This window comes from Anas platyrhynchos, chromosome 1, assembly GCF_047663525.1.
Source record: "Anas platyrhynchos isolate ZD024472 breed Pekin duck chromosome 1, IASCAAS_PekinDuck_T2T, whole genome shotgun sequence".
NCBI classification, from domain to species: Eukaryota; Metazoa; Chordata; class Aves; order Anseriformes; family Anatidae; genus Anas; species Anas platyrhynchos.
The window spans coordinates 132,528,763-132,556,484 of NC_092587.1; the positions used below are offsets into that span (position 1 = coordinate 132,528,763).

Below are 27,722 nucleotides of genomic sequence, written 5' to 3' on the forward strand. Positions count from 1 at the left end.
TGGCTTCATGAGGGGAGAGGAGAGGAAGGATTGTCACTCACATAATATGAGATTTTCTTCATCCCTTCCATGAGTGTTCATGGAAAAGGGAGACATTTCTCTCTTTCTTCACAAAACGACTTTCATGTCCATGTGGTGCTTATTGCTTCTAAAAGTGCCAATGGATATCCATAAAAACAAAAATTATATGTTTCTACATTATTCTAGATCTAGATTATTCATAATCTAGAAATTATGTACCTAATGTTGCCTATTCATTGAATCATAGAATCATAGAATCATAGAATATCCTGAGTTGGAAGGGACCCTTAAGGATCATCAAGTCCAACTCTTGACACCGCACAGGTCTACCCAAAAGTGGGTAGACCTCAACATTGCCATGGTGATGTCCATGGCCATAAACAGCCTAGATCACAGAAACTAATCTCAGGGATGATACGGTTGGAAACTTCACATTCAAGCAGATACATGGTAGAAGAAAGTATTTCTAAATATATATCTTTTCTTTGTTTGTCAGCTGAAGACTCTTTTTAATACTCTCAATGAATACAAATGACAACAAAATTTATCTGGTAATTTAGAATAGTATTCCATGGTTAGAAAAGTTTTAGAATTTAAACCCTGCAGAAAACCTTCCGAATGCATTATTCCAAGTCTTCCTATGGATGAATCTTTTTCCTGTGCCCCACCTAGCTATTAATCTACAAAATCTACATCATTAACAATAGTAATATCTTTCTCCTGTATTTTATTTTATTTATTCATTATAAAAACAAGTTTTTGAGGGCATGCCTTGTTTTTTATTGATGTTGATTTAACGGAAATTAAATGAACAGACTGCATAATATTTAGTTTTTTATGGATGTAGATAAGTTTGTTCTTCATAGTCATATTTATACCTTCAATGAGTGGATAAGTCTTTCCTTACTTTCTTTACTGAACACCATTTTGTGCTAATTCTTTCTCCAGACTTCTTTTCTTTCACTTCCAAACCTAAAGATTTTCTTTTTTGACCATATGGGAAAAAAGTCTACATAAATATACTACTTGATTTGTTTCAGAGAAATCACCAGGTGCAGGCCACACATGACTGTCTAATGTAGGTGTCTCAGTGTTGAAACTGACTATATGCTCTACTACTTGTTTTCTTCACCTTGGCTGATGGCAATTCTCTCATCTCAAAAACACACCAGAAACTTTCTCCAAGGAAAGATAAAAGGCCCATCCTTGCTACTTTTCACTGGACCATTTATTCTCTTTTTATGTAAGAAACGCTTATTAGTGTTTATACTTAATAAATGCCCTTGAATATCTTTCCTGATATATGTTTCAGTGAAGGCAAAAACTTTACATGAATATCACAAAAAGGTTATTGGGTGTTGGTGCTTGGTAAGTATTTCAGACATCACTGTATCTGTTGCAGCATGGTTGAAATACTATGAAATAGCAGAAAAAAAATATATTTGGATTATGCGACAGGCTTCATGGCCTGTATCTACACTACCTGTGATCTGGTCATAAAGGAGTTCAAGGGCTGTCTGGAGCAGTGCGTTAAACCACAAAGATGATCAGATAGGGTCACAAAGATGATCAGTGGTCTGGAGCACCTCTACTGTGAAGAAAGACTGAGAGATCTGGGACTGTTCATCCTAAAGAAGAGAAGGTTCCAGGGAGCGGAGCGGCCTTTCAGTACTTAAAGAGGTCTTATAAAAAGATGAAGAGGGACTCTTTACTTGGGTAGATAACAATAGAACAAAGAGGGATGGTCTTAAACTAAAGAAGGATAGACATCAGAACATAGATTTCAGATAGACATTAGACATCAGAAAGACATTCTTCACTGTAATGGTAGTGAGGCACTGGAACAGGTTACCCAGAGAAGTTGTGGATGCCCCATCCCTGGAGAAGTTCAAGACCAGGTTGGATGGGGCCTTGGACAACCTGATTTAGCGGGTGATATCCCTACCCATGGCAGGGTGGTTGGAACTAGATGATCTTTAAAGTCCCTTCCAACCCAAGTCATTCTATGATTCTATGACAAGCCTTCTGGCCAGTGAGTTTTGTCTGACCCCTGGGCAGACAGGCAGGCAGGCAGTGCTGAAGACATCTCAGCTGGTTTCAGTATTAGCCTGAACAGGAGGAAAGAGAGTGTGTTAAAAACACTGAAACATGAATCTTCAGCCTATGAGCACGGATTATATAATCACATTTTTAAATTTAATGTCACAGTGGACATCACCAAAATACCATGCCATTTAGGGTTATTAGCTTTTTAATGATTTATTGCTTGCAATAAATTATGAGAAAGTTTGATCTCACACTCCTACCTTAATTTGAATTGATTTTTCCTTGCCTTTAAATGAATTCCCACTTGAAAAGGCTTCTGTCATGAGAGTGGAATGCTTGTCAGTTTAGCAGAAACCAAAGGAAATAAAAAACACGTCTATCTGCATGTTGTAGGAGTTTGGCACTGAACACAATAGTATCACTCCTGAGTGGTTAGTCACAAGAGTATCCAGCTGTAAAAAAGAGTTCATATTTGGCTTCAAGTCAGGACCTACTGTTTTTCAGCAGGACTGGAAATGTATAAAGCATAAAATGTTTTTGATGGTGCCAGAAAGGGTTTAACTTACACAGAACTCAGCAAGATGGGTATGAAACCTCCATCCCCTCCCCAAGTTTTGAAAGGAGATGCAGTTGGGTAGACTAACAGTCTCGATGCTTTCAGTAGGTTAAAGAAAAAAAAAAAAAGTAATTGGCTCCAATAACCAACAGAAATACTCCTATTTCTATTCTGCATTATTTATTTAGCATGAAATGAAAATATGAAATAATAAAGCATATTGGAAGCAATGTTCTCTCTATGAATTAAGTTGTTATTGTGAAGTAGGAGAAATTCTTCCTCAAGCAGGAAAAAATAATCATGCTTTTTCATGTCTTTCTACTTTCTATTATGCATCCTTCTAAGAATGTATAATAGCTTGCTACCAGCTTTATTTATTTCTTTTTAAAGCTAATAATAATTGTTGTGTAAAAAGCTTACTTTTTTTTTTTTTTCCTAGACTAGTTTATTTGAGAGATACAAGAGAAATCCCTATGCATGTATTTCAAAGAGACAGTAGAAGTTTTATTCTTGTAGTCACTGCTATTATTAGATAGATAAATATATTTCTAAAAATAAAAATAAATCAGCTCTTGGTGCAGTTATTTACAAACTAACTGTTGGTTAAGACAGAAAATGATTAAGCAGAAATGTGCCTAAACAGCTCATATGTTCAGATATAAACCTTTACCCTCCACTGACATGTGTCATCTATCTCTCCCCTTAGTCAAAAGTTTTCTCTTGTATCTTCTGGTCCTTCATTCCTTGCAAATTAGTTCATTCCTTTATTTATTTTTATTTTTATGTATTTTTATTATTTTTATTTTTTATGTATTTTTATTTTTATTATTTTTATTTTATGTATTTTTATTTTTATTATTTTTATTTTTATTTTTATGTATTTTTATTTTTATTTTATTTTATTTTATTTTATTTTTTTCTAATTTGATAACTCCCTTGCTCCAACTGTGCTGCTTCTCCTGTAGATCAGTTTGTTGTCAGCTCTATCCCCCCTGAGACTTACTGCTCCTATTGTTTTGTTAAGTCAGTCAAGGGATAGGTAGCCCATGGGCCCTCTTTCTTACACTTTTTAATCTTACTGTCAGATTTGGTAGTGAAAAAAAATATCTTTTCCTACTACCTTGATTTTTGCTTTTAATTGCAGTATTTATTAATTGCAAGAACCACAGATTGTTAGGTAGACCCTGAGGAAATTCAATGCTCTGAAAGAAAACCTAGAAAAAATAGTATCCTGGGGACTTTTCCAGTGACATCTCTTCATCCCAAGACTGGGACTTCTGGTATTCCTATCTATAGCCCATAGCATAATGAAGTCTGAACTGCCCTTTCTAGGAATAACACTGCTCAGAAAGAAGACCTGCTCAGAAAGTCTGAGATAAGAAGGCAGTAGTTCGTACTAGACATTGAGAGATAACTCCCTTGCACTGAATTTCTCAGCAACTCAGAGAAGTAACCCAGGAATCAAAGCTATAACTGGAACATAACCTGAAAAAATCAGCTGATGTGCTGTATTCTTCCCCTCCCCACCCCTCCAATATCTTGCCCTAACCTGCTGCTTAGCATTACTGTTTACTTTGTTACCACCCTATTAATACAATGCCAAAGTTGCTGTTGTACAATTTGTCCTATCCTCTTACTGGTTAGATATGTCTTTATGTCTTTAACAAGACGAGTAAACCTAAACATAGCAATTCTAGGATAATATAATTGCCAATTTGATATTTGAATTTACACTAATTTGTGCTGTGTTGGATTATCTTAATATAATACAAATTTGAGATTTCCTTTATATGTTTATCTAGTATAAACTAAATTTATCCTCGTATACACAGAATCCTGGCATTTCAGAACAGGTAGAAACCATTTCTTCCTCTCAACTCTGAAGACATCCTATTGAATTTACTTATACATCACATACTGTGACTGTGTTATTGCCCTGAGTCATTTGATAAAAGCAATTGAAGAATCAAGGGCTAAAGAAAATGATTTATGAAAATACCTCGAAGCTAAATAAATATAGCGGTGACATGGTTAAAGGAAAAGGTTAAGTTAAAAGTCTCCAGTAATCATAACAATATTATTAATAATAATGAAGGAGCACAATGAGAAAGACTGGTAGAAAGAAAGATAAGGAAAATGTAATGGACAAAAATAAAGGATCAGAAAATATTATATAGAAAATATGTAAGGAATTTCAGTACGAAGAAAATCTTCTTGTACGTAAGTTTATGTGTTTACCTTGTAAGAGATACACTAAAAATATTGCTGAAATATTAAAAGAAAGAAAACTTTTGAGGGTCATATCAAAGTGGAAATGGTTGAACCAAATGCATTAGACCATTTCTATCATTCTTAGTCTAGACTAGCAGACGTACTTGTATTCTCCTCTTTCTTTCTCCACATGGGAATAATTTTTATTTCTTTCCTGTTTCCTTTTTACAGATTACTTTTGTCTCCAGATGTGACTTCTAGAAATATGTCTTCCCTTCCTTCTAGTGATAAGGCTTCCCTTTCTCTTCTCTTACATCTCTGTTATCTCTATTGAAAAAGTTGTTATTGCTGTCATTGGGTTAATTTTATGATTGTTGTTCACTGAAAGGTTTTCTCAGGTAGCATACTATATAAGAAGTGATATTTTTTTCAAGCACTTTTCACTAGAAAGTCATGGTTTCCTAAACAAGTGAGTATGCTCATGATATGGACTTCTCCACTGTACATTGTAGGAATGGCTTTTCCTTTCATCTAATGTCTTTCTGCAGATTCATGTCCCTAGGAGCAGAACTGCAATTTTCTCCTTTCTGCACTTGTTTTCATTATCCTTTTCCTTCTGGCTTGCTCCTTTTGTCTTTTCCTCTCCCAACTTATTTCTCCAGTTAGTTTTTGTTTTCTGCAACACTGCGAAGCAAAGTGCATTGAATTGCATCATTTAATCAGAATGCAGTTTCAGATGATAGTGAGAATTAAAGCAAAACCCTATGCTTGCTCCCATTGCCAGGGAGAACATGCGATAATACTCATTCTGAATGAACATTTTATTTTCCCTCTGCAGAGTACACAATGAGATATCACAGGAGAAAGGTCAGAAAGAAGGCTAAGAAGTATCCTTGAGCTTCATCACAAGGCAGTTGTTGCTGTCTGCCTGTGAAAAGTTTCTTGATTCCTTATATGTTTGAGTATGTAATGATTTCTTTTCAACAGACTTTGTGACCTTCTTTTTTTGGTCCTTTTTTAATTTATTTTCCTGCTTAGACTATATAAATTGATTTAACCAGTAAAACTTAACATATTTTCCTGATTCTCAGTTCTTTGCCCCGTACTCCTCTTTGCCCCACACTCCTATTTCAAATGGTATCTATCTGATTTACAGTTATTGTCATTTTCCCATAATTTCCTCCTTTTCTTCTTGCTATAAACATTTCTGTAAGAGTGAATTGTTGATACCTTTAGCAATTTCTGAAGATCGGGTACATCACAGATATCCACTGAAATCCTCAAAATCTCAAAGGTTATTTAAAAGCTCCTCCAAAATGTTTGACTACTACCTGTCTACCTGACAAAGAGGGCAGTATATAAATGATATTTGTGCGTGTATTTGAAGGAATATAAGCAATTTAAACAGATTAAAAATAATAATAATAATAAAAAAAAGGAATCTAAGAATGTCTTTTCTGGCTTTAGTGAGTGAAATAGACTTCTGCTTTTCTTGCTGCTGTGAACAAGTATCTTCTTAAGCTGGCAGAATGTAGGTTAAAGCCTAAAGTGACAGGATTCAGATTCTGTTTTGACTTAATCTCAACCTGTTTAAAACCTGTGATATTGAAAGACTCCAAGGAAAACCATGAGCCTTGTGCTATTGCCAGAGGAAAACTCTCTGAATACTTTCAAAGCTCAGAACACTCAGTGTTTCTCAATTCTTTCTATTTATTACTTTAACATACGTTTTTGAAAATAATGAATGAAATGTTGTTATTGGCCAGAGCTTAGTAGTTACAGTGCTGGTTTCCTGTAATAAGAAAGAAAAAAAAAAAAAAAAAAAAAAAAGCTTTTTATTAAGACTATTTTGTAAAGACTAAAATGTAATGTATGAAGATTTCCTCTTCAGAAGCTTCTATTAAATTTTCATAAAATGTCACATCTTATTTTTCATAAAGAAAATACAAAATTTTCATTGATTGATTTAATGAGGAATGAATGACATTACTGGGATTATTGTGTTAAATTAAAGGTAATATTTAGCTCTTTTGGGCAATTTGAGTAAGCTTCAGCAAAATACTGCAACAGGCACCAGGCTCCTACAGAATGATCATCATCCTAAATTTGATTGAAATTTCATCCAAAACTGTAGAGTCTCTATGGTTGTAAAGGTGGGGGTGGATTAGGTCTCACTACAAGATGAGTTTACACAAATGGTTTCACATTCTCTCTCTTAATGCCCCTTCTTAATGCCTTATATTCCTGAAGCACAAACTCATCAGGTTGATGAACTCTACGAATAAGAAAAAATCTTCTTATAGGGGCTTTTATTCATTTGGGTTAACCTCTTCTTATCACAATGACCTGAACCATATGACAGATTGATAGGAATATGAATTGCTTCTTTAATAAACTGTTGCAACTCAGAACTTCAGGTTCTTCAGTACTTCAGGCTACTGACATGTAAAACCCTTTCAGATTGTCTGAAAAATTATGGAGGATTTGTGACTGATAACTGACTGCAGTGGATTAGTTTCTTAGTTTGTAATGTGTTTAGATTCAGGTTTTATAGTTGAGAGATCCATTGTATCTCACTACACCGACTCCTTTGTGACTTTTTTAAGTCACACAACAGATACATATCTTTTTGGTAAAAAAAAAAAAAAGTTGATGTACAAATGTGATAACTTACATTGCCAACTTAACCTTTCTCTGAGTTCCTTATTTACTGAGGTTTAATTAACCCAAGTAGTTAATTTGCAATTTGTCCATTTGTCTTAATCAGTGTAGTGCTACAATGCAAACTGGGAAAGTTCCCTGTTTATATTTTATTTTTTTCCTGACTGGAGCAAGGAAGCTTATTAATTATTATTATTATTATTATTATTATTATTATTATTATTAAAGGTTATCCTCTCTAATTAATCTCCAGATATCTCAAGCCACATCTCCCTGTGTTATCTAAAATGCATAGAGATTCAAACATAGTGTTTAATCTCATAAACATATTACTTGAGTGCTCCTAACTGCTGTAGCTTCTAAGTCAGGCCTAACACTTACATGTTGGGTCTACATCCTTGCTCTAGAAAACTAATAAAATAATGAAAAATGTTCAGTGAAAAACGCAGTGACTATATATCTTCAGAAAGTTTTCAGAAGATCTCCAAAAGCATGGAACAAAGCTTGTCTTTTGAAACAACTAAGTTTCACGATCTTTCCTTTGTAATGACAATCTGCTTATTGACTCAAGAATTCAAACTGGTTAACTGATGTGTCAGTTTGAAGGTGATTGGGATAGGCACAGCTAAATTACAGTAAGTAATGTCTCATGTCAACTACACATGTGAACAGCACACTCAGTGGAGGGCAGTATGACCTGCAGTGAAACAACATAGCTGTTGTCCAAAATGTGCTTGCTAGGATCTTGGATGTACTTCAGCATCAAAACAGTAAGTCAACAAACAAACAGAAACTACGGGATTGATCCTTTTTTTTTTTTTTTTTTAATAATTATTTTTTTTAATTTTTTGTTGTTGTTAAATCTTAATTATATGGAACATGAAAAGAAAAGAAATGCATTACATATGTTCTATCAGATGTGTGGCTTTAGCAGCAGTAAAAAGTAGCTGTTCAAACTTAAGAAAATTTGTATGTGGGTGAAGATTATGCTCAAAATTCCATACGACACAAGGTTTCCCTTTGAAAGGAAACACAGAAAACATTTGCCTTTATATTTGGATGAATATTTCTAACTTTGTTTAATTATGTTGATGCAAATTTTGCACAGATTTAAATATAAGAAAAGAGCTCCGTGTAAAAAAGCCTGTTTTAATTCTGGATCTTACCTCTGATGTTAAGTATTTGCTTAATTTTAAACATGCAAGTATGAATTCTGAAAATTTATGCTGTTCATACACCTTATGCTTAAGCTGAGGTATGTATTCTGATTTGTATTTTATCTGTTTCTGGGCTGAAGTTTCAAGCTTCACAAGACTGTTAATTTCTAAAGGTGTTCATATATCTGTTATCTATAATCTGTAATTAAATAGAAGTTCAAACAGCCTACATTCTACTAAAGCAAGGTACAAAGAGGCTACTGAATATTCAAATCATTTGAAAAAGTAACTTCCCAGAAGTGTCTGAGCATATAAGTATGCAGGTATTATTATGTCAGCATCTACCCCTACTTTTCAGTCTAACACTCAGTCTAACACTCTCCCTTCTCTGTAGTACGGAAAGGTTTTTCAATCAGATGGCATATTATTACCATTGCTGATGAAGTGATGTGGTAGGTGACTTATGTTGCAGGATAACCAAGTACACATTTCCTATCTTTAAATCTAGAGACTGATTAGATTTCATTGTTGAGTAAAATCTCTGGGCTCATGAAACCTTGCTTAAAAGAGGGCAAGCAATGAAAGTTGTCTGGTTTTAAAGCTGCGCTAAAGATGTATTTTTCAGGTAGCAGTATTACAAAATAGAAAATACATTTCTTAGTATGTGGTGAAAGATGGTGTCCTAGGCTCAGGCAACATTAACATTTTGTTTCATAGTGAGGGAAATCTCCACTGTTTTCCTTTCCTTCTGTTGTTGAAGAATGACATGGTCTCAATTATACTTTATTTACAAAACTCTATTTCCAGAGATCAAAACTACACTCAGAGAAATATGGCTTCAATTTTTTATTTTTTTATATGTTTTTAAATATATTTTTATCTTGGATGGAGTGATTTTATCAACACACAGAATTTCTTGTAAAATATATCCCAGAGAGAATACAAAAAAATAAAAGTTCAATGTTTATCTAAGTGGTTTAATAATATATATTAATACATTAATAATATATAAAATTATATAATAATATTAATAATATTAATAATATATATTAATAATATATCTGATTGATATATTACCTACAGAGTGGTTTAACTACTTCATTGCTGTAACCTAATTATGCTTGATAGTAGAAATTTTAGACTTTCTCAAAGTGAAATGGGAAAATTTAGAGGGAAGGAGCTGACAGTCTGCATTGAAAACCAAAGGAAAAAATTCTGTCCCCTTCTAAGCAATTGCCAATTGGACATTTGACAAAACAAACTGGATATCTGGCAGAACAGTGAATAATCCTGCATTTTACTGAGTATAGGAATATGTTTTCATTTTGTTCCTTTAGTGTTTGACTATTGTTCTTTTTTATCAGTATGAAATTGTTTATAACTAATTTGCTTTGAGATTTATGTTTTAAGTTGATTAAACTTATTTATTAAATGCTTTGGGGATTGAATTCAGTCTCCAGATTTGCTGTAATAGTTCCTTATGGACTTTTGGGATTCATCAGATAAATTAAATTGTCCTAGCTGTATTGGTTTAAATGAAAATACGATAATTTACAGCTGAAGAACTGTATCCCAACAATTAACTTAAGCACATAAAAAACTAAAATCACTAAGAAAATAGCTGTCACAACTAGATCTGAAAAATAAAACCAGCTGGCATCTGCAGCTGTTTAAGGTTGCTCTTTTCACATGCATTTGGGAATGTGGGGGGAACAGATTTGGGAAACATATTTACATATCATAAAAACTGTGAGAGTTATATTGAAGAGGTTAAAGCAATTTGTTAGTTACTGGGATCCTTGCATGTCACTTTCTTGTCTTTTGTGTCTTCTTTTCTATCAAATAATGTATCTTTAGCTGATAACATCTGTATTTCCTGACAAAATACCTTAAATTTACTTTCTGTTGCTTTGTTGTTTCTCATTTTCTTAAAATAGAAGTAATTTGAAATGTAAATATGTGGGCTGTTTCTAGTGTATGGAAAACTAGACTGAGTGAGATGAAGCTGATCAAGTATGCAAACATATTCCAGCTTTGAATAAAGTAGAACTTGATTTCATGGCATGTAGGTTAAATATTGTTGTTCCATAGAAAGCAGTTTCTAAGATTTTTGATTTTCTTTCCATACTTATCTTTCATCACACCAAGCCACAGTATTCCCAGCAAGCCAGACAGAAAATTTAACTTGGGTCTTGAATATATGATTAAATAATGGCTGGTTTTCTTAGCAATGAAAACCTAATTTGTTAGATTTTATGTGTGTAATCTGAAGCAGCAAAAAATGATATAGTAACATTTTGGTTTGCTATTGCAGTGTAAATGGGAAATATGACATTTTTTGCCTTGTTTCAAACTTGTTATAAAAATCACAGAATAAAATAATAGAATTAAAATTTCTCCTATCTACTTTAGAATTTTATTTTCTATTCATCATATTTTCACAGGTATTTTCACAGGAAAGTAGAAAGAACACTGAATTTATTTATAAATGTATTATATATAATAGAGGATTTATTTTACCTGGAAAGCCTATTTTTTATTGCAAAAGACTTAATCATTATACTGAGCTTTTCAAGCCTTTGGTTCTATGCTGCAGGAGTCCTTCAGAAGGTAACTGTCCCCAAGGCAAGGCACCACTCTGTATCTTGGCACACTGGTATTTTGTGTGTAAACACTGTATGTGTCTGAAGCTTTAAGTGCCAACTGTTCAGTAGATTTAGACATTGTTATATTCTACAGTTTCTTCAGTCCTGCTGTGTTTTGTATAAGTCTGCTTAGCTTTTAACTTGATAAAGGATAATGGATAGTCTTTTAATCTGAAAATCTGTAGATACCTGCACAATGGGGGATAAGTTGCCCACCATGTTATCAAGTGTTTGATGTGCTGCATATCTCCTCACCATCCATATGCTTGGGTATTTGTCTATAGTGAGGGAAAGTCTGCAAGACTCTGCATATTGTGGAATAATTGACTGGAGTGACTTTAAAATTAAATTGATATTCACATTTTAAAGAAAAGGTACAACACTGAAAAAGCTTCTAGGGTGGAGTGTAGCTGCAACATTTAGAAGTTCCCTTGGCCTCCAACCTTGGATGTTAATCACACCAGATGAACTTGGTGTGCTGACTCTAAAAGGAACAGTACAGAGTGTGGAGCAGATTGGAGACACCGTGGCTAGGCTCTGTGATAAGATGGGAACTTGATCTTGTGCACACCGAAACTGATAAGCTGCACATTTGCTACCCTGAGCCAACAGCCAGTCATGTTTTTGACAAAATGCTGTAGTTTGGTGAATTATGTTCATTATAATATCATTATAATACCAAAACACACCTCCATCCCAAAAGCTATCTGCCTCCAAGCTGCGACCACCCCTCGCTGAGCATGTGTTCTGAATTTCTATGAACCTATACATTTAAACAGAAGAGAGAAAACTTTGCACCAAACATAACCAAGATATGCATGATTAGAGACACTCAAGTTCCACCTAAAAGATAACAAATAATTTAAATTGGATTAAGAGATAGAGGATGTTAGGGAAGATATCTTCCTTAAGATATGGATACCTTCTGACTTCTGGGATCAGTTGACGCACTGAGCCTCTCTTCCCTCGTATTGATACGCCTTTGGGTAAGATTTGAACATTTGGTTATACCAAACACCTCCCCAGAAAACTTGGAAATCTCTATGGGTTGCATTATACCTTTTAATGCATTTATAGCCAGACTATGTTACTCATACTTTTGTCATTTGTATGCGCTTTGCAGACAGTGAATTTGTCGATGGCAATCCAAAGATCCTGTGAACCTGTTGCTTTAATAAATTACACTACTCATTAAATCTAGCCATGATAGTTCTCACTGAATGCTACCTAACTCTTTAAGTGTGGCTGTGGTAGTCCATGGAACGTGACTAGATTGAGGGTGTATTATGTTAGTTGTGAATCCGTAATCATGATAGTTCAGTATCCTGGAAACAACCAGACTTATAATGGCAAATTGGGCATCACTCCCAATTACTTTAACCCTTGATGCAACACATGTCCTGATTTCATTAGACAAGTACCTGGGAACCCAGGAAGCCCAGACTGGAACATTTGTCTCATGTGTGACAGACCATTCAAGCTGTGGGAAGGTAATGTAAGGTATGATGAGGTATGATGGTATGAACAGGTGTTGGTTCAGGAGGAGTGATGAAAAGATAGATATATTATGTTAGTAAAGGATGAAACAGTTACATTTTGAGATGGTGGGGAGGAAGAATTTTTACCTTTAATTTGGAATAAAAGACTATTTCACAGTGAAGTTTTCATGTGTACTGAAGATTGATGAAAAGGTTCTTTGTCCAAACCCTTTTCTAAAGCAATGCTGAAGGCTATCTTGCACTCAGTATTTCTAAGGTGACTCTTCTGGGTGAGTAAAAGGGATAATAATTGTAATAACATCAGAAAAAAAAAAATAAATATATATATATATAAAAAGAATTGGGAACAGAACCCTTTTCAACCATTTCTACTTTATTTGAAAGAAATAAAATGTAGAAAAGAATCAATATTGAAGTAGGGATACATGCCTTTTTTGAACATTAAGTTGATATTACTTAATAGGTAACGTAAAAAAGTACAGTGAAAAGACAGTTTTTTGACTGTTAAATAAGGAATGCCAGGGACTGATCCTCAGTATTTTTGTCTAATTGCACAGATTCTTTTACTTCACACAGTTTATTACTGTCTCTCTAGGCTGTTTTTTTTTGTTGTTGTTGTTCTTGATAGTTTATGTGTCCCTAAGGTGCTTTTATTTTTTTTTTTTTTAATTATTATTATTATTGTTGTTGTTGTTGTTTTTGTTTTGTTTTGTTTTTCATTTATAGTGTCTGAAAGAATGTGAGGGCTGCATGGAAGTTTATCAGTTATAAGCAAATTATTTTTTTTTTTTAGTGTAAAGCATAACATGTCTCACAATACTGGGGTGCAGTAAAATCCTGCTTGAAAGGCTGTGCCTTTCAAGGGTAGTGTTGTTGGGACTTTGGAAGATAGGATTGTTAAATCTAAAGCACAGCTGTTGAAATCAGAGAACCTTTCAGGAGAAGTTCCAAAAAGAGACAGTACTTTAAATAAAGTTAACAGATAGCTCCTGGGCTCTCTTTTATATTGCAGACATACCCAGTGAGACAATTTCTTAATTAAAACAGTAATTGGAATTCATTTCACCTAACCAATATGAAACAGTTCTCTAGACCTGTTATGTCAATGGAGAGAAGCATCTTGGAAAATATACTTTTAATTATCCTAACACATACAGCTAAAATAAGTGAGATAAATCACACATTTTAAATGAAGGTTTCTTTCAGTAGATTTTCAAGTCAGCTAGATTTACAGCTTTGGTCTAGGCAACTGTATTGTCAATGCCTAAAACAAAGTTAGATGTATCTTACTGCACAAACATGTATCAGAAGCTTTCCATCTGTAGCATCAGTTTACACTATTATTTTTCCCCTTATTAGTACCTCTAGTAGCATACAGCAATTTGATTAGTAAAGAAAGCAGTACATGTTCATTAAACAACTGAAATTTGGTTTCTTACTCATGTTGGTTCCTGACAATGGATAGCATAGCAACAAACACTGTCAGAAAATTATAGTATCTGAATTTCAAGTACGAACAGTTGCATTATACTAATTAATCCACAAAGATGTTGGCCAGATCATTACAGTATAGATTTTACTTTTTATCTCTGATTATTCTGATATAGTTTATATATATATAAATATATATATAAATATATATATATAAATATAAATATATAAATATATAAATATATATAAATATATATATATATATATATATATATATATATATAGTGCCTGTCACCATATTGATAAACACACTTTGGAACCAATCTTCTGGTCTACCTTCTTTCACTGTTACCTTTTTGTTTTGTATTGTTCTCATCACAGAGTCATTTGTTCCTTGTGATGTGATTCAATTCACAGATATAAATTGGTCTGTCTTTGCAGTTAATTTAATCTGAGTATGATTTTAATCTTTTATTTACATTTTAAAAAATCCTGTTGATCACATTGTTTACCTGTGCTTTTCCAGTGTGCAAACAATGACCAGATGTTTGAACTATAATTAAGGAAATAACTCTGCTGATCATCTGCATTCAAATAAAGAAATTCTCCATAGTACTTTTCAAGTCATGAGATGTTTCATTTATTTATGGCTATATTAAAAATTAGAATAAAAATGCCATTTGTCTTTTTCTAAACAGTAAAGTACTGAATGCTCATGCCATGGCTTGTGCAATTTTGGATTTATTTCAGTAAAACCAATTTAATTAACCTTGAATGTAGCCCATTAAAAATATACGTTTCTGAATGGCTTTCCTGTAAAAATCTGAGATTAAATAAAAAGTAAAATAAAAACAAACTCCCCCACAGAAATTCCACATAGTTTGGAAAGTCCCCCTGTTTTCCTCCTCCCACTCATTGGATGTGAAAAAGAATCCTCAGTAATTCATGTTGTCTCTGTTCATAATTCCTTGCAGATCTGTCCTTGTCATTCACAGTAGTATTATATTTCCAGAATTTTTGTATTTTTTCACTGTTAATTAATGCAACATTAGCTAAATTTTATTGTACTCTATATATTCTTGGATATATATATATATGCAGCTACTCATGTAGAAATCACTTTGTCTTTCATACTACCCATTCAACTACAAAAGGGGAATATTTGTATATTTTTAATTAGTTGCAGAGATATTTTAATATCAAATTATCTAAAATCACTGCAATTATGAATACAATTTAAATTAACTGTGGTGTCATAATGTTATGTTACCCTATACACATTAGAAAAGTTGTATTTATTTAAATTTATGATGATATCATTACAGAGTCTTTCACTTTAAGAACATAAAATACATAAGAAATGCCAAGCAATTGAAAAAGGAAAAAACAAACCTACGTTGTTTTTTTTTCTTCTGATCATGACAGAAACTTGCTTAGATGCTTTGCTGAGCTTTGAGACTGTTTTTTTTTTCCCATGAAAGGCCCAAAGACAGCAAGGAAAATGGGGTGCTTCTTGTGTCAAGTACAGTGGTAACTGTGCGGTAACTTGTTGGGCAGTGAGAAAACACCTGACAGTAGGCAAATTAATTGATTACAACTTTTCAAGACCAAAGATTCATTCTTGATATAGATGAAGTTCCTGGCTTACATAAATGAGCACCCCACTGTGTTGTTCAATAAAACTTGAGTCTTCACCAATCACATAACTGAATACTCATTCTTCTGGTACAGTAATGATAACACATTTACTGTATCTATGTGTAAATGTGTCTGTTTACCCCTGATTGTCACAGCACTTACCAGGTGCACAATAGACATATCTACCACCTAAATGAGGGGCAATCACTGCTGCCTTATATGCTGGGGGAAAATGCAGTATTCTTTGAGGACAGATGCTCTGCTGATCTGTAGCCCTCATGCATAAACCTAAGAACACCCAGAAAAAAAAATAAAATTCCATGGCCATATAGCAAAAGTTTTCCTGAAATTTTTAAACTTACAATGATTTATTTACAAAATTACATGTACATATTACATTATTTGCTATTACTGACTTAACTTTGTCTCACTTTTTTTCCTGAAATCAGTACTCCGTGATCCAATATCTATAACTGCTTTGCATAGATATCCTTTGAATTTACAGACCATGTCATTTTTCTTACTCTGGTATTTGATCGTAGTCACATCTACAATAAATGCCATCTCCCAAGACATTGATTGTCCCTTGTTTGCTTTGCAATAAAACTACAGTTACTATAGTTCAGTTGAAAATCTTAGTTATAAGATTGAGCAGACCACCAGTGTCATCCACTGCTTTCCATGTGTTTTGGAGGGAAAGAGATCCTGCAGCAGATGGTCTCTGTGGAGTTGGTTCTGAAAGCATTAGCCCCAACTCATTAAATATCTATGAACATATACTGCCTGGAACTGAACTGAAGTAAAGTTTTGATAAAATAAGTCATTTGAAAATCCTGTTATTTAGGACTCAACTTGCTCCGTCCATTACATCCCTTGATAAACACTGCTAATGCCTCTAAACCTTGTGCTGATACTGTTTTTTCTTGTCATCATCGTTGTTGATTTTTAAGGTAGCTGTATATTGACTAGGCCCAGAGATATAGTTATCTATTAAAATCTGCATATTAATGGGGAGGGGCCTTGCTCATGTTTTGATGGGTTATGAACATGACTTCCACAATGCATGGAAGAAATCATGTTGATTTCTTATGTTGAATGTAATTGAACCCTTTGGTTACTTTATTTTGGTTAGTACATGTTTTTTATTCTTATAACAGGCATTTAGGTTTTGTGGTGGGACAGAAGGCTAAATTTATAATTTATCTTTGAAGATTCTCAGATGTAATAGATGAATTGATCATTATATCTGTAACTGGTGTTTTTGTATTCTTGTTTGCAAAATAAACGAGTGGGGATTAGGTTTAGATGTAGATTTCTACAAATATATACATTTTAAACCTGTGGAATATCAACAGGGTGTACAAAACAGTTTTCTTGCCATATATCAATTCTTGTAGCTACAAATATTTCATGACAGGGATAGAAGGGATCTTACTGTCAGTCAAAAAAATTGTGATATATGCCCTTAAGTATGTGTTGATATATATGTTTAGTTATGGTCTTTATATACTATTCAATAAGATTTGCTGAGTTAATCTACGCATGGTTTACAATAAAAACTATTCATACTGAACTAGTGCAGAAAATCTTCTGGCTGTCCCAAAACACATCAAGATCTGGCTAATTTAGAAGAAACAGTTTGCAAATTACCTTCTATGCTAGCAATCTCCAGGTCCACCAGATGTTCAAATGTCCAGAGTGCTCTAAGCCAATGCTATAGACAGCAATGGAGATACAGAAGAATAATTTTCTCCTGAGCAAAAAGGGGAAAATAACTTTTACAAAGATTATTTTTCATTCCAGCTCTTCCTTTAAAGTGTGGATATCAGTAAGAAATTTATTTCAAAATATCTAGCTCTTTTAGTGTATTCTTAGAGAATGGATGGAGATTACATTAAGAGCTTGGCACAAAACACCACATCACCTCATTAAAGAAATATGTATCTTTATTTTCAAGTCTGTGCACAATCTCAGTGGTCCTTTGAACTTTTTACTCCCTCAGAATTTCTCATCTACTAAACAAGATAAATTAAAAAAAATAATAAATTATATATATATAATACATATATATATATATTTTATATATATATATATATATATATATATATATATATATATATATATATAATATTTTATATATATATTTTGGCTGTGGTAATCCAGTCATTCCAATTCCACTCTGGACTGCTATAGTTTCTTAGAGTTAGTACATAGGCACACAATCCTTGCAATTTTCAGTGAGTATAGAAACCAGAAGTGGTGATATTTTATTCCTGTATTGGTCAGGGGAAATGTACTTCTATGTACTCTTCTATGTACTGTAGCTCAGACCCTTACAGTAATTTCTGGTCTTTCAGCAGAGCAGTCGTTGTCATGCTGGAGATTCACTAACTTTCACAATGTAACCAGCTCTTCTGAAAATTGTGTTCCAATTTGTATTCCAAGGAGCCAGGCATACTTAGAATACCATTCAAAAGGAAAATTTTGTCTCTGTGGGATGGGGTTGTCTGATGAACAAACCCAAGGCTTTGAAGCATTACTAGAAGAAAAATAACAGGATATTTTCAGACTCCCCAGACATAGAATGAATGTAAAATTCATTGTTTTGATTCAGCGACATCTGGGAGTGTTAAGGAAGAAATCACATTAAAAATAAATAAAAAAAATAAAATAAAATAAAATAAAATAAAATAAAATAAAATAAAATAAAATAAAATAAAATAGAAGGAAAGAAAAAATGGTAGGAGCAAAAAGTGATTAAAAGAAAAGCCTAATAAAAATAAGAGAGCAACAATAAAAGAAAGCAGAATATAATAACAAAACCACAAATATTGCTTTGACTTTTTGTAGACCAGTACAGAAGAAAATTGTTTACTTTTGTTATGAAGATATGCTGATATATGGAATGAGGATATAGAAAAACTAAGAGGGGAGGAAGGGGTGTGAGCAAATCTTCACTGTGGTGCCATGATCCAGCCTACACACAAGATTCATACTTAATTCTGATATTAATTATACACCCTATGAAAGAGTTACTACATAAATATTTTGAGCTAGTATTTTGAGCTAGTTACACTGTGTGTAACAGTGTCTTTTTACATAAAGTCAAAATGCTGAATATAGAAACACAACAAAATGTGGTTTACAATTTTTTGATAAAGGAACCTTAAAGTTTGCAGCTTGCCCAATCTTCAAATATGAATTTTAGGCTACTTATTCAGGTTTGCTGTGTTGATTCCCCAGGTGATTTTTCCCCACAGAATCTCTAGAATTACAGCAATGAATGGTATCAGTTGTATCAGTGAGGCATAAACAAGGAGGATGTAAGCAAACAAGCTAACAGCACAGGACAACTCTTTAATTCTCATAGTACTCTGTCAGGATAGTGGAAACTGTTGCTCACACCACTTAGGGGGCTTCCAGTTCCACTTTCCAATTCAAACATGAGATAGACCCATTGTTTTGTACACTGTAGGCAACTACATGAGGAGATATTGTACATTTATTACTGGGACACATTTTTAAGTTCAATATATTTTCCCCAATAAAATAACTGAATATCTTCAGTTTCCTTAAATATTTTAATTTGTTCTAGAAACAGGAGGTTTAGTCTTCAAAGTGGCAATAAACTAACTGTAGCCTGAACAGCCCAAGGGATGATATAGGTTCACAGAAAAATAAACTATGATTTAACAGCCTTGTCTGTTCTTGTGTGAAAGGGCTACAGTATTTGGATATGTCTGGGCATGATACCGCCCCATAATTATGCATGAGAAACATACATTTTAAGCTTAATCCATGCAGTACTCATACCTTGTTTTACAGTGTTTGCATTTTTCACTACATTAAATTTCTTTTTGTTTGTTTGTTTGAGCTAAAACACAAAAACACATACTTTTCCATCATAGACAAAATAATGATATATGCTTAGTTGTAGAGCTGTAAGTCATGAGGGTTCTTTCTCCAAACCAAGGGGCAAAGAGGTAAATAAGATCTTAGATAATGAAATACCTAAATGAACACAACAGAAACCTAAACTGTGATCTTGTAGCAAGCTCAATTTGTATACAAATTGTGTAGCATTTGAAAAAAGTGTCACTTTCAGTGAGGAAATAAATGTACTTTCTTTTTCACTTTAGAGCTTTGTAGTGATTGCAGATGGATAGATAAAAAAAATGGAAATCTAATCATGCCCTCCTGGCTTTATATATTTTGGGACATATTTCATCCTGATAAACTGTTTATGGCCACTGGTATTTATATTGGGGTCCATAATGGAGTTATACGATTCGTTGACTCCAACCTATTCAGGAATTAGGGATGGCTAGTTCTCATGTAAGAAAAGTTTTGTGAAAGTTTTTCATTTGCTAAAGATGTGAGATAAGATTCCATGAGTGAAGCATCAGACATGAGAAAGGGTGTCAGAATGACTGTGAGGTAGCTGTAGCTGTGCATTTTTTATACCTTGACTAAAAAATGTCCAAAGTATTAAAGAAAGATCCACAACATTGCTAGTACTTGGAGGAGAGTCATATTATAGTAGGAAAATATTTACAAGAAGGTGAGAGGTTCAACCAGTATACCACAAATCTTTAGAACTATAAAAAGGAAAAGTGAGAATTTCATAATAAACATAAGTGAGTGGATATTTAATGGCAGAGGTGAAAAATTATACGTGCTATTGTTTATTCCAGCATCCCTGAATTACACTGTTAGTAAAAAATTAGAATGTTGGGCATGCTTGTGGAATTACACATATATTCAAACCCACACATTAATATTTATATAAACTAACGAAAGCAGCAAAATACAAATGAGGAAAAGTCAAGAAAAACTTTTACTCTGAAGACAAATGGTAGGTATATACACAAATTATATTGCATATTATTTGATTAATATAAGTCTATGTAAGCTTTATCTGAACATAACAGTCCTTTGACCTATATTATAGAAGATTAAAAAAAGAATTACTACAATGGTACATTGCATCTTTCCAATCTATGATTTTATTAACATTGTTATTGAAAAAAAAAAAAAGGAAGAGAAAAGCTTTTACATATGAATGAAGCTCTTTTAATTTTATGTATATTTGATTGGGAAAAGGTTAGGATTTAAATTAAATAGTTATCATACAATTAATATCTATTTAATATTTTTATATGTAAATCCTATATAGTCATTACATTAAATGTCTATTAACTAACATTTAATTTTATTTTATGATTATCAACCAAAGAAAAAAACATACTTTGGCAGTTTTGCTTCTTTTTCTACATGTGTTGATCACATCAAGAGATCTTTCAAAAGATGCTAGTTCTTTCCTAGTTTTTCTCATTCCAGGGCTCTTCTATTCTCCTCTCTATGCATATTGTGAAGCCTAAATTTGATTCCCTATTATTTCACAGAATTTCTAGGTTGGAAGAGACCTCAAGATCATCGAGTCCAACCTCTAACCTAACACTAACAGTCCCCACTAAACCATATACCTAAGCTCTACATCTAAACGTCTTTTGAACACTTCCAGGGATGGTGACTCCACCACCTCCCTGGGCAGCCCGTTCCAGTGCCTAACAACCCTTTCAGTAAAGAAATTCTTCCTAACATCTAACCTAAAACTCCCCTGGCGTAACTTTAGCCCATTCCCCCTCGTCCTGTCACCAGGCACATGGGAGAACAGGCCAACCCCCACCTCGCTACAGCCTCCTTTAATGTACTTATACAGAGCAATAAGGTCACCCCTGAGCCTCCTCTTCTCTAGGCTGAACAAGCCCAGCTCCTTCAGCCGCTCCTCATAGGACTTGCTCTCCAGGCCCCTCACCAGCTTCGTCGCCCTTCTTTGGACCCGCTCAAGCACCTCGATGTCCTTCTTGTAGCGAGGGGCCCAAAACTGAACACAGGACTCGAGGTGCGGCCTCACCAGAGCCGAGTACAGGGGGATGATCACCTCCCTAGCCCTGCTGGTCACAGTGTTTCTGATACAAGCCAGGATGCCGTTGGCCTTCTTGGCCACCTGAGCATACTGCTGGCTCATATTCAGCTGACTGTCCACCATCACTCCCAGGTCCTTCTCTGCCTGGCAGTTCTCCAACCATTCCTCTCCCAGCCTGTAACTCTGCTTGGGGTTATTGCGCCCCAGGTGCAGGACCCGGCACTTGGCCTTGTTGAATTTCATACAGTTGACCTCAGCCCATCGGTGCAGCCTATCCAGATCCTCCTGCAGAGCCTCCCTACCCTCGAGCAGATCGACACACGCACCTAGCTTGGTGTCATCTGCAAACTTACTGAGGGTGCACTCAGTGCCGTCATCCAGATCATTGACGAAGATGTTAAAGAGGACCGGCCCCAGCACCGAGCCCTGGGGGACGCCACTAGTGACTGGCCTCCAACTGGACTTGGCTCCATTTACCACAACTCTTTGGGCCCGGCTATCCAGCCAGTTTCTAACCCAACGAAGCGTGCGCCAGTCCAAGCCAAGAGCAGCCAGTTTCTTGAGGAGAATGCTGTGGGAGACGGTGTCAAAAGCCTTGCTGAAGTCAAGGTAGACCACATCCACAGCCTTTCCCTCATCCACCCAGCGCGTCACTTTGTCGTAGAAGGAGATCAGGTTCTTCAAGCAGGACCTGCCTTCCATAAACCCATGCTGGCTGGGCCTGATCGCCTGCTTGCCCTTCAAGTGCCGCATGATGACTCCCAAGAGGATCTGCTCCATGAGCTTCCCTGGTACTGAGGTCAAACTGACCGGCCTGTAGTTCCCCGGGTCTGCCCTCCGGCCCTTCTTGTAGATGGGCGTCACATTTGCTAGTCGCCAGTCAGCTGGGACCTCCCCCGATAGCCAGGACTGCTGATAAATGATGGAAAACAGCTTGGCCAGCTCCTCTGCCAGTTCTCTCAGTACCCTTGGGTGGATCCCATCCGGCCCCATCGATTTGTGGACATCCAAGTGCCGTAGCAGGTCACCAACCAGTTCTTCGTGGATGGTGAGGGCCACATCCTGCTCCCTGTCCCCTTCCACCAGTTCTGGGTACTGGGTATCCAGAGAGCAACCGGTTTTGCCGCTAAAGACTGAGGCAAAGAAGGCATTAAGCACCTCCGCCTTTTCCTCATCTCTTGTAACTAAGTTTCCCCCTGCATCCAGTAAAGGATGGAGATTCTCCTTAGTCCTCCTTTTTGTGTTGATGTATTTATAAAAGCGTTTTTTGTTATCTTTAACAGCAGTAGCCAGATTGAGCTCCAGATGAGCTTTGGCCTTCCTAATCTTGTCCCTGCACAGCCTCGCTACATCCTTATAGTCCTTCCTAGTGGCCTGCCCAATTTTCCAAAGATTATAAACCCTCTTTTTTCTCCTAAGCTCAAGCCACAATTCTCTGTTGAGCCAGGCTGGTCTTCTTCCCCGCCGGCTCATCTTTGGGCGCATGGGAATAGACCGCTCCTGCGCCATTAGGATTTGCCTCTTAAAGAGCGCCCAGCCTTTCTGGACCCCTCTGCCCTTCAGAACCGCCTCCCATGGGACTCCACCAACTAGTGTCCTGAGCAGCCCAAAGTCAGCCCTCCGAAAGTCCAATACAGTGGTTTTACTGGTTCCCTTCCTGGCCCCACCAAGAATAGTGAACTCCACCATTTCGTGGTCACTCTGCCCAAGACTGTTCCCGACAATCACATCCTCCACCAGTCCTTCTCTGTTTGTGAAGAGAAGGTCTAGCAGGGCACCACCCCTGGTAGGTTCACTAATCAGCTGCGTCAGGAAGCTATCTTCCACTTTCTCCAGAAACTTCCTAGACTGCTTCCTCTGGGCTGTGTTGTGCTTCCAGGATATGTCAGGGAAGTTGAAGTCCCCCACGAGTACAAGCGCCGACGATTTCGCAACTTCTGTCAGCTGCCTGTAGAACTCCTCATCCGTCTCCTCATCCTGGTTCGGCGGTCTATAGCAGACCCCGACCAGGACACTAGCCTTGTTGTCCCTGCCGATCCTAACCCAAAGGGACTCGATCTTGTCATTCCTAGCCTCGAGTTCTACAACATCGAAAGACTCTCTAATATAGAGAGCCACACCGCCACCCCTTCTGTGCTGCCTGTCCCTTCTGAAGAGCCTATAGCCAGGCATTGCAGCACTCCAGTCATGAGACTGGTCCCACCACGTTTCCGTGATGGCAACCAAGTTGTAGCCTGCCCGCTGCACGATGGCTTCCAGCTCCTCCTGTTTGTTACCCATGCTGCGTGCATTGGTGTAGATGCACTTCAGCTGGGCCTTTACCTTATCCTCCGGCCTTGCCATTGCTCCCCCTGGCACAGCCCCAACAGTCCTTGCTTCAGCCCCATCCCCCTTCTTACCTAGTTTAAAGCCCTATCAATGAGCCCCGCCAGCTCCTGGCCCAGGATCCTTTTTCCCTGTCGTGGTTTAACCCGGCCGGCAGCTAAACACCACGCAGCCGTTCGCTCACCCTCCCCCCTCCCTCTCTGGGACGGGGGAGAGAAATGGAGAGTGAAGCCCGTGAGTTGAGATAAAGACAGTTTAATAAGACAGGAAAATAATAATAACAAAAATAATAATAACAATAATAATAATAATGATACAATGGTGATAATACGAAAGTAATAGTATGTACAAACAAGTGATGCACAATGCAATTGCTCACCACCCGCTGACCGATGCCCAGCCTAACCCTGAGCAGTCCGGCCCCCTCCCCCCAGCTAGCCACCCCTATATATTGTTTAGCATGACGTCAGATGGTATGGAATACCCCTTTGGCTAGTTTGGGTCACCTGTCCTGGGTCTGTCCCCTCCCAGCTCTTACTGCACCCCCAGCCTGCCCGTTGGCAGGACAGAGCAAAAGGCTGAGATGTCCTTGGCTTGGTATAAGCACTGCTCTGCAACAATTAAAGCATCGGGGTGTTATCAGCACTCTTCTCATCCTAAGCCAAAACACAGCATTCCACCAGCTACTAGGAAGAAAATTAATTCTGTGCTAACTGAAACCAGGACATTCCCCTAAAGGATAGGGACCCGTCTACGGCCATCAGACCAGGTGCTGAGTAAACTGCCCCATGGTCGAAAAACCCAAGATTTCTGCGTAGGCACCAGCCCCGGACATTCCTCATGATTCTTCAGTTTCATACATTCTTTCATTCTATGAAACTTCCTGTCACTTAACAACAAAAATGTAGTTTGAATTATGTTGAGGGTCATCCATCCTCAATTTCTAACTTTTTATCATCACTCTGTGTTGATGATGTTTTTATCATCACTCACCCAAGACATCAACATGATAACTTCCTGCAGTCTACTTCCTGTTAAGTTGTACAGGGAAGAATACTGCAAAGAGATTGTATGAAAAGTGGACATACTTTTGTGGTACATACACTTCCAGAGGTGTGAACCAATATATATGTATATTAATTATACTTAGTGTACTGGAAAATAAATTTAAATTGATATATCTTGGTATGAATGAGGGGATCAAGTGCACCCACAGTAAGTTTGTAGATGACACCAAGTTAGGCACAAGATCTGCTCCAGGGTAAGAAGGCTCTGCAGAGGGATCTGGATAAGCTGGACCAATCGGTAGAGGCCAACTGCATGATGTTCAACAAGGCCAAGTGCTGGGTACAATAACACCATATTGTACCAGTTTGGGTAACACCATGCAATGCTAAAGGCTGGAGGAAGGGTGGCTGGAAATCTGCTCAGTGGAAAGGGACATGGGGGTATTGTTCAATGCTTACCTGAACATGAGCCAGCAGTGTGCTCAGGTGGCCAAGAAGGCCAATGGCATCTGGCTTGAATCAGAAATAGTGTGGCCAGCAGGACTGAGGAAGTGATTGTCCCCTGTACTTGGCTCTAGTGAGGCTGCACCTTGAATATTGTGTTCAGTTTTGGGCCTCACTGCAAGAAGGACAGTAAGGTGCTAGAGTATGTCCAGAGAAGAGTGATGAAGCTGGTTAAGGGACTAGATAACAAGACTTATGAGAAGAGGCTGAGGGAACTGTTTTGTTTGTTTGAATGATTGTCTGTTTGCTTTTTTCAGCCTAGAGAAAGAAAGGCTTAGGGGAGACCTTATCACACTGTACAATTACCTTAAAGGAGGCTCTAGCATGGTGGGGATTGGGCTCTTTTCCCAAGCACCAAGTGATAAAACAAGGGGAAATCACCTGTAGTCCCAAGTGATTGTCCCCCTGTACTAGGCTCTGGTGAGGCCGCACCTTGAGTACCGTGTTCAGTTTTGGGCCCCTTGCTACAAGAAGGACATTGAGGTGCTCGAGCAAGACCAGAGAAGGGCAACGAAGCTGATGAGGGGTCAAGAGAACATGTCTTATGAAGAGAGGCTGAGGGAGCTGGGGTTGTTCACTCTGGAGAAGAGGAGGCTCAGCGGCAATGTTATTGCACTCTACAGGTGGCTGTAGAGTGCGGTATTGCACTCTAAAGGAGGCTGTAGCAAGGTGGGGTCTATTCTCCCACATGCCTGGTGACAGGATGAGGGGGAATGGGCTAAAGTTGCACTAGGGGAGGTTTAGGTTAGATATAAGTAGAAATTTCTTTTCTGAAAGGGTTGTGAGGCATTCGAACAGGCTGCCCAGGGAACTGGTTGAGTCACCATCCCTGGAGGTCATCAAGAAACGTGTAGATGTAGAAATTAATAGTAAGGTTTTGTGGTGGACTTTTCAGTACAAGTTTAAAGGTTGGACTAGATGATCTTAGAGGTCTTTTCCAGCCTGAATAATTCTATGATTCTATGATAATATATTATGTTTGATCCCTAGAATAGTTAATACTATGTTTCAAAAAGAGCAAGAGTCTTTATGGAAAAAAGTTCTCCTTGTTTATTCCATCTTTAATATTTCATTCTGTAAAAACTGCTCACATTTAAGCCTATCTTTCTCTATGCATTGGTCTCAGATATTCCCTCATTGTTGTTTCCCTTTAAAAGCTGCTGCTGATGTCTGTTTCTTCATTTATTTATTTATTATTACTATTATTATTTATGTATATATATATTTGCTATAGTAAAGTAGAAGTGTTAGATTACACCACTGTGGTATTCAGATTATTAATAGAGAGGTCTTGATTTATACTCAACGGTTTATTAAGTGATAAATGAGATAATTTTTAATAAAGTGAGAGGTTTATCTGTAATATAATAGGAATAAAAATATCAAAATAAGTTGAAGAAAGATCTATGGCTGAAACTGGAGTGAAATAAATACCAGTGTATGAATATATAGAATTTTTAAAATACCAAATGAGAATTTAAGTGCCTTATTACAATGTGGAATGTTATTTTTAGTTAAAGAGAACTATTGGTGTCCTTTTTTCTTTAATGGTAGAGTATAGAGAATAAAACGCATAATATAGAATGCAAAACAAACAAACAAACAAACAAACAAAAACAAACCACAAAAAAAAACCAACACTAATATTTACTGAAATGTTAACGTGAAGAACTCATCCTAGCTTGTTCTACATCTTTACAACTTACCTCTCAAAGACTCTTACTAGAAGTAAGACTTCAGTTCAAGCTTTGTGCATGGCAGGTCCAACACTGGAAAATAATGACAAATTAAATAGCCAAAATTGATTAAAATGCCATATGAGATAATGGCGAGTCATATCTCCAACAAAATGAACGTGTAAGAACTGAGTTAAAATCTATGAGTAGCCTGAAAATGTCTACACTGTTTGGCAAATCTCTTGTCAATGAAAACTGGAATCAGTTTTTGACTGAATATGACTCAAGGTGCGGCCTCACCAGGGCCTAGTAAAGGGGGATAAAAGTTTTCCAGCAATTTTTATCATGACTTTAGAAGATAAGGGCTAAAAGCTCTACCATTTAAATAATAACTAATATTTAAAGGCCTTGAGCAG

The 27,722-nt window shown here is 36.3% G+C and overlaps 1 long non-coding RNA gene across 1 annotated transcript in view; it reads right to left on the minus strand.

Annotated features, from left to right (window-relative positions):
* LOC140001469 (uncharacterized) overlaps window positions 1-27,400 on the minus strand; it is a 71,138-nt gene extending 43,738 nt beyond the window's left edge. Inside the window, exon 1 of the long non-coding RNA XR_011806700.1 lies at window positions 27,337-27,400. This is a non-coding gene — a long non-coding RNA (uncharacterized lncRNA). The remainder of the gene's footprint in view (window positions 1-27,336) is intronic.
* Window positions 27,401-27,722: the final 322 nt, after the last annotated feature.